This window comes from Lolium perenne, chromosome 5 (genome assembly GCF_019359855.2).
Source record: "Lolium perenne isolate Kyuss_39 chromosome 5, Kyuss_2.0, whole genome shotgun sequence".
Classification (NCBI taxonomy): domain Eukaryota; kingdom Viridiplantae; phylum Streptophyta; class Magnoliopsida; order Poales; family Poaceae; genus Lolium; species Lolium perenne.
This window is the reverse complement of record NC_067248.2, coordinates 188,885,555-188,898,103: the sequence shown is the minus strand read 5'-3', so window position 1 is coordinate 188,898,103 and position 12,549 is coordinate 188,885,555. Positions and strand designations below refer to the sequence as shown.

General features: G+C 43.5%; 1 pseudogene; it reads right to left on the bottom strand.

Moving 5' to 3' along the window:
• Positions 1-5,024: 5,024 nt before the first annotated feature.
• Positions 5,025-12,549, bottom strand: part of LOC127303927 (uncharacterized) — a 28,154-nt pseudogene continuing 20,629 nt past the window's right edge.

The following is a 12,549-nucleotide window of genomic DNA, read 5'->3' as shown; positions in this document are numbered from 1 at the left end:
TCACCGGCTCACCGCTGCCGCAGCTTGATCGTGGGCGAGCGGCATTAATACTTGGCTAATGTGAGTGGGGCGAGGGGGATAATTGACCGGCCGTGCAGGGGCAGGCAGGCATCGAATGAGTGAAACATGGCGTGCTCCGCTCCACGCTCCACGCGTACCCAACGCCTACCGGCCGAGCTTCATTCAATGGCGGGGATAGAAAAATGTCGGTAGGGCATGGCGGACAGGGCGGCCTTGCCTGGACCCCGGCGGCGCGCGCGGTACGTGTTGGTGGGGGATAGAAAAATGTCGGTAGGGCATGGCGGACAGGGCGGCCTTGCCTGGACCCCGGCGGCGCGCGCGGTACGTGTTGGACGGCCGCGGCCACCAACAGACGGGATGAGCTGGGTTCTATCCTCGACGTGCGTGCGTCAGTGCGGCCGGTTGATCGAAACGCGCACCACCATTACTACGCATTTTGGGCCGGGTGAGCTGGAGTAGTATCTACTCGTATCTGTCTAGCGCTCGTACTAAAATGCATGGGAAGATAGTGGCGTCGATCGACTGCGCGCGCAGTTCGTGCGAGGCTTCGGTGTCGGAATAAAAACCAATCATCATTTATCCCCCGATGGGTTTCAACATCGTTGCACACACGTTGGCTATCCTTGTTGCACGCACAAAACGAGGATGGGCTGGTCAGCTAGGGGGATTGATTACTTGTGATTCCACAATATGATGACGATACGGTTTCGTTCATGAAGCACGACCTAGAGAAGGTTGTTAGTACGACACTAATAGTGTGTATCATTAAGCAATTAAATATCATGCTTAAAATTAATTTTCACAAAAATAAAAATTTCAACATTAGTATCAGACTAATATTGGTAAGACGAAGGAATAGGAAAAACCGTATAAACAAGTCTCTAAATGTGAGTCGGATTTTTTGAATTAAAAAATTCTAATTCTACCTATAAAGGTGTTTTTACCTTTAACCATTAATTTAGATGACGATCACACCTAAGCCTAATTGGTTGTGGACCAATGGTATCTCCAAGTGTCGTACACGGGTTTTAGTCCACGTATTAATCGAAGGTGATTGGAGACCCCCATTTGCTAAAGAAGAGAAGTGTTAGCGTTTTCCTTATATTTTTCTTATATTTATTTATGTTGGATTCAAATAAAAAGAAACGTACTTTTAAGAGGGGTGGTCTCGGTAACCTTGACAAGCCACATACTTATTCTACCACCATATATCACCATCACACAAATTGAGGAGAGTTTAGCTTGTTGGGGAAATGGTCTTTTGAGGGTTTTCTACCAAATCGGCACCTAAATTGTTTATGGTGATTCTCATACCGATCAAGTCAATCCAGGTATTTACCAGGTATGGTAGCAATCGATGCTTTCGGTACCTGCTCCAGTAAGGCTCATTCAACCGACTTGCTAGGATGGACACTGTCCAAATTGGTATGAACCCCGATCAACCGAGTTTGGTACAAAAGCAATCGACTAGAAATTCGGTTATCCCAACTTACCACAAATTTGCACACGGGGAATTTCCCAAAATGTCTATTTTCTACCTTGAGCTATAAAACCAAATTCTTCCTCCTTAGGAAGGGTAGTTCAACTATTCATATATAATCTTTTGTGCTATCGCTCTCTCGCCCAATTGTTGAAGCACATAAGCTTGAGGGTCTCCGACGGGAATCAGCAATTCCAAATCCCTTTGGTAGAAGCAAGTGAGGTCGATCTACGACTACACCAAGCCATATTTCATGTCTCCTTGTGTTCATCAAGTTTTCTTCTTCCCCTTGGGTTCAAGGGAAACCCTAGGCAGCTAGGGTCTCATGGAGGCTTTCAGCTTGTAACTTGCCTTGTGAAAAGTTTGTAAGGTTTGGAGACCACCTTTACGGTCTACCACGAGTGATTGAGTTTTTCCTTTGTGGGATAGGCTCTTGGAGAACAAGGTGAGCCTTTGCGGGTTGGGATCCCTTCGTGGGATCTCACACCTCTTCAACGTGACGTACCTTCCTTCCAAGGTAGGGAACACGATGAAAGTGCATGGAGCCCCATGTAAGATTTTGGCAATTGATGACAATCCTTATGGACTAATGTTTGCATATAGGCAATGCTTGAATTATATCTTGGTTTCAATGTTGCAATAAGAAGAAAATGAAGAAGATCAAGTGATATATGTCTTGAAGAAGAAGATAGAGTGAGATCTCATGTGCATCTTCAAGACATCAACAATATTAAGAAAGAAGAAGTGGTGTGCATTAAAGAAGATATATGAAGAAAGAGCTTGCAATCCAAATGGTGATCATGGATACATGAAGATATGCTGAAGAAGAAGCTCACCCATACTGGATGATGGGGCATTGATGGCAAACAATTTGTGTGTACCAATTCGTTAGGACTCCAAGTGCAAAGTGTTGTAGCAAGCGTATTTTCCCACAAGGGTGACTCGAGGGTTTATATCGAACTCTAAGTGAATTGGCTTAGAAGCTGTCTTTTTTCTCTCCTCTTTAAGCAACCTACAAAGCAAAGTTTTTTCCTTGTGTCCCCAAATCCATCGTGTGGTTGTGATGAAGCTCGCGTCTATCGTCAAATAGTTGGGACTCCAAGCGCAGAGTGTCGTAGCAACAGAAGCTTTCCCCACAAGGGTGACTCGGAGGTTTGTAACGAACTCAGGGAATTGGCTTAGAGTTATCTACTCTTCCTCTTCTTCTAGCAATCCTTCAAAGAAAAGTTTTGTCTTGTGTCCCCAACTCCACCTTGTGGTTGTCAAGCACAAGATTTCATATTAGTGATTGTAGATAAAAGAGGTAACGAAAGTAAAACAAATAAACTATTTAAAATAAATAAAAGCGGTAAATCGATAGTTATTTTTTGGCTTTGTGTGTGATTAAGTAAAGGAAATATTTTTGTATTTTCGGATTAAAATATTGATGCAAGTAGAAAGTATGATAAAAGTAGCGGAAACGTGTTTCTTATGACTAAAATTGGACGGGTTCATGGGTTCACTTGTCTACTCTCTTTTAAGTTGTAGTGCATACTAACAATTCATCAATCATCGTAATATTGGTGGAACTTCAATATGTGTTCGATGGGCATTCAAATGGGCATCACATTGATGCATATGATGCCCACAAGTATAGGAGATCACTGAAATCTTCGATGGAAATTATTACCCAAATTTATAGTTCGACTGAAGGGGAACAGAAGAATACCCATAAGACTTTAGCAATTGAGACGTCACTCTCAACCACACATGTATATCAATAAACTCACAAAGCAAGTGGTCATTTTATAGCAGTTGATTCAATACACTAAAAGCAAGTAGTAAATAAAAGCAGTTGATTTCCAGTTTTCACTGAAAGTAGTAGTATATAACTTTTAGTGGCTAAAAGAATAGGTATAAGGCAGCAATGAGGTAATGTATGGATGATATTGATCATATAATATAATCCAACTAACATAGCATTCATCTCTAATTAATTTGAGCGTGTGTGATCAAAATATAGTCATGCGTACTAACTAAGAGAATATTCATGATATCTTTTATCCTGCTTGCCCATTCTACCCTTTCGAATAGACCGCAACAAAGCATTAAGACCACGCATTAACTATTGTTGAATCGTCGTGGCTCCCCTGCATCGACCGCCGAGTGGTGGCTCGCCGTCGCTCTCGCAATGCATGTCCTCCTGCTTCCTCCAATGGTATAGGCGGACTCCTCGGTCCATCGGGGTTCCTGTGCGCCGCCTTGGTGTCCTAGTCGATGAAGAGAGGCGGTCGTCGGTGGTGCTCCCATGTCGTTGGAGTGCTCTGGGAAGTTCCCATCGTCCTCGGGTGTGCCTCAACCTCGTCATCCTCCTCAATCATCTCATCCTTCATCAATGGGCAGGGTGCTATCAAGGAAGACATGGTGACACAAGGCACTGTTTGATGCTGTGAACACCTTTCTTTGTTGCTATCTACCCCCAACATCGGTGCTACAAAGGGCAGGTTTTGGTGCTACAATTTTTTTTTGCTACGGGGGTCTCCGGCATGGTCTCCACACGGACCTTCGTCGACGTTGGTGGTGGTGCTATGATGCTAAAATAGTATAACTTGTTTGCTACAACCTGTCTGAGATATTGATACAAATTCATACTTTTTTTTGCTATGAGGTTACCGGTGAGATCTCCGGCGACGTCTTTGTATATGTCTCCGATGAGTCTCCGAGGATTTGCATGAATAAATTTTTTTGCTACAACATTTTTGTGATTCTGCTACAATTTCACGATATGTTTGCTACGGGGTCAACGGCGAGGTCTCTACTGAGGTCCCATTCGATGTCTCTAACGATATCCATTTTTGCTACAATAGCAAAATATTTTTGCTAAGGGGTCTCCGGCAAGGTCTCGGTGAGTTCTCCGGCGAGTTCTCCGTCGATATCTTTGACGATATCCTGTTTTGCTACAATAGCACAACTTTTTGCTACGCGCTCTCCGGCGAGTCTCCGGTGATCTATCCGGCGAGCTGAGGCTTTTCTTTTATTTTGTAGGTGAATCGTTTTTTACTACACTAAAGTAAAAAATTTTTGCTCCCCGACAGAAAAAAAGGGACACGTGTGAGCACGAGAAGCAGGAGGCTAGAAAGTCAAATCCCCCGAGGATTTCCCTAGCACTGTCCTTTGGAGAAGTGCTGGGTATTTCCGCTTTAAGAGCATCTCTAACTCACCGAAACTGAAAACGGTGAGTCCAGTCTCTCAAAAACGCTTGTTCGGTTGTTTTTGGCACTCACGAAGAATAGAAATTGTAAATAGAAACTGAAAAAACAAAATTAAATTCTCATGGGAGAATACATCAATGAACACATATTAGGACGATAGTTGTTGCTCCGATTGAGCATCAAACTTTACATAATTTGTACTACGAAACCAATATGAACTTAAAGCTACCGCCGCATGACCTAATTTGACCAAAATTCGGCCCTGACGGCCTCAACGCGTGGCGGCGGAGGTGGTGGCGAAGGAGCGCGAGGCGGCGGATGGTCTCGAACTTCTACTCCGAGGCGAGCTTGACGATCTCGAGCTTCACGGGGCTTACGCGTGCCTCCCGGCACGCCGCCTCGTACTCGCGGACCTGGCGGCCGGCGCCGGCCTCCTCCCGGCGGAAGCGTGCTCGCGCCTCCACCTCGGTCACGGTCGTGGCCTGCGCGATGACGGCCTCCTCATCCTGGTCGTCGTGGACGTAGTCATCGGTGGACAAGAGAGGTGTTGGCACCGCGTCCTCCTCGTCCTCCGAGCTATCGTACACCGGCAGGAGAGGGGGTGGCACGACCCACTGGTGGAGGCGCTCTCGCCGCCGTTTGCGTAGCGAGCGAGCTTCCCCGGGGGCGTGAGCCCCTAGTTCGTCCACTGGTGGGCGCTACGCTTGCGTGAGCTCTCCGAACGGTTCCATTTCCGCTGCTCAGCCTCCAAGCGAAAAACGGGGGGCCGCGACGGCGAGTCTCCGCCGCCCAACGGGCTGCCTCCCCTCGCGGAGCTTCCGCGGCTATCCATGGGGAGGTCGCGGTGGAGCGGAACGTTGCTGGCGGTGGGAAGATTTCTCCTCAAAGGAGGTGGCGGAAGACGTCAGCCGCGGCGAGTGGAGTAGGGTTTGGAAACCGTAGTCCCCACCATGACCAGGTTTAATACGGGGCGAGCGTCGTATTTCTCGTCCGAACTGAGTTTATGGACCAGGCTCTAAGTTCAGGCTCTATCTAGGCCACTCTCAGCTCGAACCCTTGGGGTGTGTTCGGTTCGGGAACGAAGTGGAACGGAATGTCATGGTTCCATTCCATTAGAATGGGTTGGTTCCATTCTTGTGTTCAGTTGAGACCAAAAAAGTGTAATGGAACGGTTCCGTTTTGTGTTCGGTTGAGACCAAAAAACTGGAATGGAATGGCTAGTATTTGATTCAGCTCACCTCCTTGCTATGCTAGGTGAGATTACCTCCACGTTTGTCACTTGTTCTTATTTGCAACAACATACAATCAAAATTTCGGCAGCATTTCATTTGTATTTTCGACAATAAGCAGTGCAAATAAATAATCACAATAGAACAATATATAGCATCAAAGATTTCAACCATACAAGCATACTAATAGTCACAGTACATGAAAGATCATTCCAAATTGTCTAGAAAATGGCATACAAGCCATCCAAAAGAACGTTCCAGTTCATAGCATAGTAAACCATACAGTTACTCCAAATTATAGCGCACTCCAAAGTTCTTCTCCACATACCGGCTCACCCAAACCAACTTGTTCTCGAGTTTAAGGGTCATGAATGCTTTTGCCGTCTTCGGGTTGTCAACAAGATGAGCATAGTAGTGAGTAAGGCCTGAGTAGTGAGCAATATGTCCTTCATCGAATCCATTGATTGCAGCCAAAGCATCCCACAAGCCATCTGGTATAGCATCATCATCTCCACCAAATTTGAAAAGAGCATCAGCCACCATTTTGAACCCATCTTTGAGAGTGGTCACTAGTGGATCATCTTCATTTTTCACAACCTTAGCCTTCTTTTTTGGTGGTCCTTTAGAGGTAGACTCGGCAACATTTGGCGACACGTTCACCTCACTTTCATCTTCGTCAAGATCAATAGATAGTGTGTCATTCCCGAACTTGGCATATTTCCATGTTGCTGTAGTGGATCCAAATATGGTTTCCATGGCACGGTAATGTTCAATTGGGGTATTCAAGTATGGTGCATCAGCTTTGAAGGCCTACAAAAAATGTCCAAGTGAGTAGACAAAAATGTGAAAGTGGCTATCATTAATTAGACAAAAAAAACTTGAAGTGCTCATATAACAATCTTACATTGCAATGGCCTGCATAGTGTTCATCGCTGAGCCTAATGGTGCTTGTATCCTCATCCCATAGAGCTCCACTTAAATTCTTCAAGTGGACTATCCTTCCCCAGATCTTCTTCCACTTCTTAAGGTGGTTGCTACAGTGATCTCCGCTCAAGGACAGCTTGAAATGGTCATTCAAAGCCTGAGCACATTTGTTATGATGCACACTCTTGAATCCACTTGAAGTTCTAGCACCACTAGCCACAAGGTCTGCCAAAAAACCTAGCATCATGGTGGACATGGAATTGGTCCACACAACCAGCCCACTCTTACCGGTGCCACTTGTAGCACTTGCACCGGTGACTTCAACACTATCCATTTCTGTCCAGCAATAAAAAGCATGGAAAAAACACATTAGGAGCATCACAACTATGGTTTCAATACATAAAAATGGTCCCATTTCTGTCCAGCAATAAAAAGCATGGAAAAAACACATTAGGAGCATCACAACTATGGTTTCAATACATAAAAATGGTCCCATTTCTGTCCAGCAATAAAAATCATGGAAAAACACATTAGGAGCATCACAACTATGGTTTCAATACATAAAAATGGTCCCATTTCTGTCCAGCAATAAAAAGCATGGAAAAAGCACTTTAGGAGCATCACAACTATGGTTTCAATACATAAAAATGGTCCAATATATCCAGCTATTACATGAATGCAAAGATAGCATGATACAACATTAAAAATACATGGTTCCAATACATAAACATGGCACAAATGTCCAGCCATACTCAATTTCCATACATGGCCTGCCTATCCGCCCACATTTGATTAGCAATCTGTTGCCTACGGTCTAGGGTGGCCCTATGGTCTCTGGCCTGTTGCCTTGCTGTTCGGATTAGTTGGGTTGTCCAAGTCACCTTGATGACGCGTCAAGCACACGTCCGTTGGGAACCCCAAGAGGAAGGTGTGATGCGTACAGCAGCAAGTTTTCCCTCAGTAAGAAACCAAGATTTATCGAACCAGTAGGAGCCAAGAAGCACGTTGAAGGTTGATGGCGGCGGAGTGTAGTGCGGCGCAACACCAGGGATTCCGGCGCCAGCGTGGAACCTGCACAACACAACCAAATTACTTTGCCCCAACGTGACAGTGAGGTTGTCAATCTCACCGGCTTGCTGTAACAAAGGATTAGATGTATAGTGTGGATGATGATGTTTGCAGAAAACAGTAAGAACGAGTATTGCAGTAGATTGTATTTGATGTAAAGAATGGACCGGGGTCCACAGTTCACTAGTGGTGTCTCTCCGATAAGATATATCATGTTGGGTGAACAAATTACAGTTGGGCAATTGACAAATAAAGATGGCATGACAATGCACATACATATTATGATGAGTAGTGTGAAATTCAATTGGGCATTACGACAAAGTACATAGACCGCTATCCAGCATGCATCTATGCCTAAAAAGTCCACCTTCAGGTTATCATCCGAACCCCTTCCAGTATTAAGTTGCAAACAACAGACAATTGCATTAAGTATGGTGCGTAATGTAATCAACACAAATATCCTTAGACATAGCATTGATGTTTTATCCCTAGTGGCAACAGCACATCCACAACCTTAGAACTTTCTGTCACTGTCCCAGATTTAATGGAGGCATGAACCCACTATCGAGCATAAATACTCCCTCTTGGAGTTACAAGTAACGACTTGGCCAGAGCCTCTACTAATAACGGAGAGCATGCAAGATCTTAAACAACACATATATGATAGAATGATAATCAACATAACATAGTATTCTATATTCATCGGATCCCAACAAACGCAACATGTAGCATTACAAATAGATGATCTTGATCATGTTAGGCAGCTCACAAGATCCGACAATGATAGCACATGAGGAGAAGACAACCATCTAGCTACTGCTATGGACCCATAGTCCAGGGGTGAACTACTCACATATCACTCCGGAGGCGATCATGGCGATGAAGAGTCCTCCGGGAGATGATTCCTCTCTCCGGCAGGGTGCCGGAGGCGATCTCCTGAATCCCCCGAGATGGGATTGGGGCGGCAGCGTCTCTGGAAGGTTTTCCGTATCGTGGCTCTCGGTACTGGGATATTCTCGACGAAGGCTATATGTTGGCGGAAGGGTAGGTCAGGGGGCGCCACGAGGGGCCCACACGCTAGGGCCACGCGGCCAGGGGGTGGGCCGCGCCGCCCTGTTGTGTGGCCGCCTCATCGCCCCACTTCGTTTCCCTTTCGGACTTCTGGAAGCTTAGTGGGAAAATAAGACCCTGGGCGTTGATTTCGTCCAATTCCGAGAATATTTCCTTACTAGGATTTCTGAAACCAAAAACAGCAGAAAACAGCAACTGGCTCTTCGGCATCTCGTTAATAGGTTAGTGCCGGAAAATGCATGAATATGACATAAAGTATGTATAAAACATGTAGGTATTGTCATAAAACAAGCATGGAACATAAGAAATTGTCGATACGTTGGAGACGTATCAGCATCCCCAAGCTTAGTTCCTACTCGTCCTCGAGTAGGTAAACGATAACAAAAGATAATTTCTGAAGTGACATGCTATCATAATCTTGATCAATACTATTGTAAGCACATGTAATGAATGCAGCGATTCGAAGCAATGGTAAAGACAATGGTTAAACAACTGAATCATATAGCAAAGACTTTTCATGAATAGTACTTTCAAGACAAGCATCAATAAGTCTTGCATAAGAGTTAACTCATAAAGCAGTAAATTCATAGTAAAGGTATTGAAGCAACACAAAGGAAGATTAAGTTTCAGCGGTTGCTTTCAACTTGTAACATGCATATCTCATGGATAATTGTCAATGCAAAGTAATATGATGAATGCAAATATGCAAGCATGTAAGAATCAATGCACAGTTAACACAAGTGTTTGCTTCTAAGATGGAAGGAATAGGTGAACTGACTCAACATAAAAGTAGAAGAATGTCCCTTCGCAGAGGGAAGCATTGATTGCTATATTTGTGCTAAAGCTTTTATTTTGAAAACATAAAGAGAGCATAAAAGCAAAGTTTTGAGAGGTGTTTGTTGTTGTCAACGAATGGTAGTGGGCACTCTAACCCCCTTGCCAGACAAACTTTCAAAGAGCGGCTCCCATGAAATTTTTATTTTTGGGTGGCACTCCTTCCAACCTTTGCTTTCACAAATCATGGCTAACCGAATCCTCGGGTGCCTGCCGACAATCTCATACCATGAAGGAGTGCCTTTTTATTTTAGTTTTATTTAGATGACACTCCTCCCCACCTTTGCTTTCTCAAGCCATGGCTAACCTAATCCTCGGGTGCCGTCCAACAATCACATACCATGGAGGAGTGTCTATTTTTTTGTAAAATTATGAAAGTTAATTAATTGGGGCTGGGAACCCCATTGCCAGCTCTTTTTGCAAAATTATTGGATAAGCGGATGAAGCCACTAGTCCATTGGTGAAAGTTGCCCAACAAGATTGAAAGATAAACACCACATACTTCCTCATGAGCTATAAAACATTGACACAAATAAGGGATGATAAATTTTGAATTGTTTAAAGGTAGCACTCAAGCAATTTACTTTGGAATGGCAGAGAAATACCATGTAGTAGGTAGGTATGGTGGACACAATTGGCATAGTTTTTGGCTCAAGGATTTGGATGCACGAGAAGTATTCCCTCTCAGTACAAGGCCTAGGCTAGCAAGGTTGTTTGAAGCAAACACAAGTATGAACCGGTACGGCAAAACTTACATAAAAACATATTGCAAGCATTATAAGACTCTACACTGTCTTCCTTGTTGTTCAAACCCTTACTAGAATATATCTAGACCTTAGAGAGACCAATCATGCAAACCAAATTTTAGCAAGCTCTATGTATTTCTTCACTAATAGGTGCAAAGTATATGATGCAAGAGCTTAAACATGAGCACAACAATTGCCAAGTATCAAATTATTCAAGACATTATACCATTTACCACATGTAGCATTTTCTGTTTCCAACCATATAACAATTAACGAAGCAGTTTCAACCTTCGCCATGAACATTAAGAATAAAGCTAAGAACATATTTGTTCATATGCAACAGTGGAGCGTGTCTTTCTCCCACACAATGAATTCTAGGATCCAATTTTATTCAAACAAAACAAAAACAAAAACATACAGACGCTCCAAGTAAATCACATAAGATGTGACGAAATAAAAATATAGTTTCACTAGAGGAACCTGATAATGTTGTCGATGAAGAAGGGGATGCCTTGGGCATCCCCAAGCTTAGATGCTCGAGTCTTCTTGAAATATGCAGGGATGAACGACGGGGGCATCCCCAAGATTAGAGCTTTCACTCTCCTTGATCATATTGTATCATCCTCCTCTCTTGATCCTTGAAAACTTCCTCCACACCAAACTCAAAACAACTCATTAGAGGGTTAGTGCATAATCAAAATTCACATGTTCAGAGGTTACATAATCATTCTTAACACTTCTGTACATTGCAAAAAGCTACTGAAAGTTAATGGAATAAAGAAATCCATCAAGCATAGCAAAACAGGCAATGCGAAATAAAAGGCAGAATCTGTCAAAACAGAACAGTCCGTAAAGACGAATTTTTTAGGTGCACCAGACTTGCTCAGATGAAAATGCTCAAATTGAATGAAAGTTGCGTACATATCTGAGGATCACTCACGTAAATTGGCAGATTTTTCTGAGTTACCTACAGAGAATTCAACCCAAATTCGTGACAACAAGAAATCTGTTTGTGCGCAGTAATCCAACTCTAGTATGAACCTTACTATCAAAGACTTTACTGTTGGAGATATGCCCAAGAGGCAATAATAAAGTGGTTATTACAATATCTTTATGTTTATGATAAATGTTTGCATACCATGCTATAATTGTATTAACCGAAACATTGATACATGTGTGTTATGTAAACAACAAGGAGTCCCTAGTAAGCCTCTTGTATAACTAGCTTGTTGATTAATGGATGATCATGGTTTCGTGATCATGAACATTAGATGTTATTAATAACAAGGTTATGTCATTAGTTGAATGATATAATGGACACACACCCAAATGAGCGTAGCATAAGATCAAGTCATTAAGTTCAATTTGCTATAAGCTTTCGATACATAGTTGTCTTAGTCCTTCGACCATGAGATCATGTAAATCACTTACACCGGAAGGGTACTTTGATTACATCAAACGCCATTGCGTAAATGGGTGGTTATAAAGATGGGATTAAGTATTTGGAAAGTGTGAGTTGAGGCATATGGGGGTAGTGGGATTTGTCCATCCTGATGACGGATAGATATACTCTGGGCCCTCTCGGTGGAGTGTCGTCTGATTAGCTTGCAAGCATATGATTTGATCATAAGAGATGACATACCGCGGTACGAGTAAAGAGTACTTGTCAGTAACGAGGTTGAACAAGGTATGGAGATACCGATGATCAAACCTCGGATAAGTAAAGTATCGTGTGACAAAGGGAATTGACATCGAATGTAAATGGTTCAATCGATCACTAAGTCATCGTTGAATATGTGGGAGCCATTATGGATCTCCAGATCCCAATATTGGTTATTGCTCGGAGAGGAGTCTCGACCATGTCTGCATAGTTCGCGAACCGTAGGGTGACGCGCTTAAGGTTCGATGTCGCATAAGTAGATTTGAATATGGTATGGAGACGAAGTTTGTTCGGAGTCTCGGATGTGATCCAGGATGTCACGAGG